This window comes from Magallana gigas, chromosome 10 (genome assembly GCF_963853765.1).
Source record: "Magallana gigas chromosome 10, xbMagGiga1.1, whole genome shotgun sequence".
Taxonomy (NCBI): domain Eukaryota; kingdom Metazoa; phylum Mollusca; class Bivalvia; order Ostreida; family Ostreidae; genus Magallana; species Magallana gigas.
Window position 1 is genome coordinate 9,409,428 of NC_088862.1, and position 5,607 is coordinate 9,415,034.

The following is a 5,607-nucleotide window of genomic DNA, read 5'->3' on the forward strand; positions in this document are numbered from 1 at the left end:
GTGTGTGTGTGTGTGTGTGTGTGTGTGTGTGTGTGTGTGTTTGTAAGCACCTGAATACCACTACACGAGTATGAATACACACGTTTTATCCCACTACATTTTTTCTTCCCACTACATGCACCCGTGTAGTGGGAAGTAAAATCGTTCGGAAACGTTATTTCTCATCGTACTTGATTCAAAAAATATAAAATCGTACTATGTTTGGGTTTCCGGTGTGTATGTGAATTTTTTGACACGCATCGTGGAGTCCATAAGAGTACTTTACACACTTTCCTCCATTGGATATAAATAGCGCATGCGCAATCGGAACTTCCTACTCGAAGATGGAAATAATTGTTTACAGTAAGTATCATTTTTTCTTCGATATCTAGGGAATTATATCATTCTATTCTAATAGATAAATCTGGTAAACGACTATAACAAGGTCAGGCATTGTTTTTCCTGTTAAGTTTTTCACTGATAAGAGAACACGAGATCTAATTTTGACATCATGCGAATGCCATATTCATAATCAAAGAAGGGATTGTAACTTATTTAAAATTAAAATGTGTCTATTTTATTTCAAGATTGATCTAATTATGGAACAGATTATTACTTATATTTTAAGGGATATATCAGTACCTTCTTAGTGGCCGAAATTCGGCCCCATTCCTAATCAGAAATAGGTGATATTTCCTCAATTTAGCGGTATTTTTTCCCAACTGGTTAACACTGAGTCTATATTTAATTCTTTTAAATAAATAATATGTATTAAAAGCAAAATATGTGATCTTTTAACCTCAATCAGCATAGCTTTTATCATAATACCTGTTTAAAAACATTCTGTAAACATTGCCAACTTTTAATCCTAATTTCCTCTATCTTTCTAAAAATCATAATGCTGTGTTCTATGGAATCGTTATGCTGTTTCCACATACATGTACTTGATTGATATACCTTATCAATTGTACAATTTCATTACAAATACGGATGAATTACGTTACATAATTATATTAATACAAACATATTAGGAAAAGTTACTTTAAAAAAGTGATTTAGTAGGAAATACTGATTTTTATCATTAAAATGAAAAGTATGAGTTTTCTCATGGGGTTAAATTTCAAAATAAATGATATTTACTTAAGCTAATGGTGATTATTTCTTAATATTAGTACGATCTGAGATAAATTTGGGTACAGATAATGATCCAAAAAGATTTAGAGGGTTTCCTAAGTGATTAAGTGTACAGATTGATTTTAGAACGTTAAAATGAAAAGTACAGGTTTCCTCATTGGGGTCTAAGTTCAATAGGAAAGGATTTTTACTTAAACTATTGATGATTATTTCTTAACATTAGTGTAGTTTAGGATAAATAAGGGTACAAATATTGATTGAAAAAGATTTAGATGGTTTCCTAAGTGAATAAGTATACTGAATTCATAACGTTTAAATCAGAATTATGGGTTTCTTCATGGGAGTCTAAGTTCAATAAAAAAAGATTTCTACTTCAACTAATGGTGATTATTTCTTAGGATTAGTGTAATTTAAGATAAGTTAGGGTACAGATATTGATTAAAAAAATTTAGGGGGGGGTTTCCTAAATAAATATTATACTGATTTTAGAACGTTAAAATGAAAATTAAGGGTTTCCTTATGGAAGTCTAAGTTCAATAGGAAAGAATTTTTACTTAATCTAATGATGATTATTTCTTAACATTAGTGTAGTTTAGGATATATTAGGGTACAAATATTGATTGAAAAAGATTTAGATGGTTTCCTAAGTGAATAACAATACTGAATTCATAACGTTTAAATTAAAATTATGGGTTTCTTCATGGGAGTCTAAGTTCAATAGGAAAGGATTTTTACTTACACTAATGGCGATTATTTCTTAATATTAGTGTAATTTAAGATAAATTAGGATACAAATATTGATTTAAAAAATTTAGGGGGGATTTCCTAAATGAATACTATACTGATTTTAGAACGTTAAAATGAAAATTAAGGGTTTCCTTATGGAAGTCTAAGTTCAATAGAAAGGATTTTTACTTAAACTAATGATGATTAATTCATAGCATTAGTGTAATTTAGGATAAATTAGGGCACAAGCATTGATTGAAAAAGATTTAGGGGGTGTCCTAAGTAATCAAGTATACTGATTTTATAACGTTAAAATGAAAATTATGGGTTTCCTCATGGGAGTTTAAATTTAACAGAAAAGGATTTAACTTACACTAATGGTGAAAATTTCTTAGAATTAGTGTAATTTAAAATAAATTAAGGTACAAATATTGATTGAAAAAGATTTAAGGGGTTTCCGAAGTGATTTAGTATACTGATTTAAGAGCGTTAAAATGAAAAGTATGAGTTTCCTCATGGGGGTCTAAGTTCAAAAGGATAGGATCTTTACTTAAACTAATGATGATTAATTCATAGTATTAGTGTAATTTAGGATAAATTAGAGTACAAATATTGATTGAAAAAGATTTAGGGGGTGTCTTAAGTGATCAAGTATACTGATTTTATAACGTTAAAATGAAATGTATGGGTTTCCTCATGGGAGTCTAAGTTCAATAGGAAAGGATTTTTACTTAATCTAATGATGATTATTTCTTAACATTAGTGTAGTTTAGGATATATTAGGGTACAAATATTGATTGAAAAAGATTTAGATGGTTTCCTAAGTGAATTCATACTGAATTCATAACGTTTAAATCAAAATTATGGGTTTCTTCATGGGAGTCTAAGTTCAATAGGAAAGGATTTTTACTTAAACTAATGGCGATTATTTTTTAGTATTAGTGTAATTTAAGATAAATTAGGATACAAATATTGATTTAAAAAATTTAGGGGGGGTTTCCTAAATGAATACTATACTGATTTTAGAACGTTAAAATGAAAATTAAGGGTTTCCTTATGGAAGTCTAAGTTCAATAGGAAAGGATTTTTACTTAAACTAATGATGATTAATTCATAGTATTAGTGTAATTTAGGATAAATTAGGGCACAAACATTGATTGAAAAAGATTTAGGGGGTGTCCTAAGTGATCAAGTATACTGATTTTATAACGTTAAAATGAAAATTATGGGTTTCCTCATGGGAGTCTAAATTTAACAGAAAAGGATTTAACTTACACTAATGGTGATTATTTCTTAGTATTAGTGTAATTTAGAATAAATTAAGGTACAAATATTGATTGAAAAATTTAGGGGGGGTTTCCTAAATGAATACTATACTGATTTTATAACGTTAAAATGAAAATTATGGGTTTCCTTATGGAAGTCTAAGTTCAATAGGAAAGGATTTTTACTTAAACTAATGATGATTAATTCATAGTATTAGTGTAATTTTGGATAAATTAGTGCACAAACATTGATTGAAAAAGATTTAGGGGGTGTCCTAAGTGATCAAGTATACTGATTATATAACGTTAAAATGAAAATTATGGGTTTCCTCATGGGAGTCTAAATTTAACAGAAAAGGATTTAACTTACACTAAAGGGTGATTATTTCTTAGTATTAGTGTAATTTAGAATAAATTAAGGTACAAATATTGATTGAAAAATATTTATGGGGTTTCCGAAGTGATTTAGTATACTGATTTAAGAGCGTTAAAATGAAAAGTATGAGTTTCCTCATGGGGGTCTAAGTTCAATAGGATAGGATTTTTACTTAAACTAATGATGAATATTTCCTAGTTTTAGTGTAGTTTAGGATAAATTAGGGTACAAATATTGATTGAAAAAGATTTAGGGGGTGTCCTAAGTGATCAAGTATACTGATTTTATAACGTTAAAATGAAAATTATGGGTTTCCTTATGGGAGTCTAAATTTTACAGAAAAGGATTTAACTTACACTAATGGTGATTATTTCTTAGTATTAGTGTAATTTAGGATAAATTAGGGTACAAATATTGATTGAAAAATATTTATGGGGTTTCCGAAGTGATTTAGTATACTGATTTAAGAGTGTTAAAATGAAAAGTATGAGTTTCCTCATGGGGGTCTAAGTTCAATAGGATAGGATTTTTACTTAAACTTATGATGAATATTTCCTAGTTTTAGTGTAGTTTAGGATAAATTAGGGTACAAATATTGATTGAAAAAGATTTAGGGGGTGTTCTAAGTGATCTAGTATACTGATTTTATAACATTAAAATGAAAATTATGGGTTTCCTTATGGGAGTCTAAATTTTACAGAAAAGGATTTAACTTACACTAATGGTGATTATTTCTTAGTATTAGTGTAATTTAGAATAAATTAAGGTACAAAGATTGATTGAAAAAGATTTAAGGGGTTTCCTAAGTGATTTAGTATACTGATTTAAGAGCGTTAAAATGAAAAGTATGAGTTTTCTCATGGGGGTCTAAGTTCAATAGGAAAGAACTTTTACTTAAACTAATGGTGATTATTTCTAAGTGTTAATGTAGTTTAGGATTAATTGGGGTACAAATATTGATTGAAAAAGAATTAAGGGTTTCCTTAGTGATTAAGTATACTGATTTCATAACATTAAAATGAAAAGTATGAGTTTCCTCATGGGAGTCCAAGTTCAACAGGAATGGATTTTGACTTAAACCAATGGTTATTTTTTATAAGTGTTTATGTAATAAAGTATAAATTAGGGAATAAATATTGACTGAAAAATATTTAGGGGGTTTCCAAAGTGAATAAGTATACTGATTTTAGAACGTTGAATGAAAATGATGGGTTTCCTCATGGGAGTCTAAATTTAACAGGAAAAGATTTTACCTAAACTAGGGGTGATAATTTTTTAGTATTAGTGTAAATAAAGATAAATTAGGGTACAAATATTGATTGAAAAAGATTTAAGGGGTTTCCTATGTGATTAAGTATACTGAGTTTAGAACGTTAAAATGAAAAGTGTGGGTTTCTTCATGGGGATCTAAGTTCAACAGGAAAGGATTTTTACTTACACTAATGGTTATTTTTTCTTAGTATTAGTGTAATTTAGGATTAATTAGGGTACAAATATTGATTGAAAATGATTTAAGGGGTTTCCTAAGTGATTTAGTTTACTGATTTTATAATGTTAAAATGAAAAGAATGATTTTCCTCATGGGTGTGTATGTTCAATAGGAAAGGATTTTTACTTAAACTAATGGTAATTATTACATAGTATTTGTGTAAATTAGGATAAATAAAGGTACAAATATTGATTTAAATAAATTTAGGGAGTTTCCTTAGTGATCAAGTATACTGAATTTGTAGCGTTAAAATTAAAAGTATAAATTTACTCATGGGGTTCTAAGTTCAACAGGAAAGGATTTTTACTTAAACTAATGGTGAATATTTCTTAGTGTTAATGTAATTTAAGACAAATCAGGGTAGAAGTAAAGATCCAAGAATATTTATGAGGTTTTTGGAGTGAATAAGTAAACTGAATTTTTAACGTTGAAATGAAAAGCATGGGTGTCCTCGTGGAGGTGTATTTAGTTCAATAGGAAAGGATTTTTATTAAAACTATAATGGTGATATAGATTGTTTTTTTTAATAATCAATTACATGTACATAATGTATACTGATTTTTTCAAGTTAAAAGCAAAAGATATTGGTTTCCTCATGGGGGTCCAATACTTTACAAAAGGATTATTTTATATACTCA

General features: G+C 28.2%; 1 long non-coding RNA gene across 2 annotated transcripts in view; it reads left to right on the top strand.

The window, feature by feature from the left end:
• Nucleotides 1-5,607, top strand: part of LOC117688282 (uncharacterized) — a 9,469-nt gene continuing 3,862 nt past the window's right edge. Inside the window, exon 1 of one of the 2 annotated variants that reach the window (XR_010710278.1) lies at nucleotides 1-342. This is a non-coding gene — a long non-coding RNA (uncharacterized lncRNA). Of the gene's footprint in view, nucleotides 343-5,504 lie in introns of those variants that run through there. The other variant, XR_010710277.1, reaches the window with a different exon arrangement.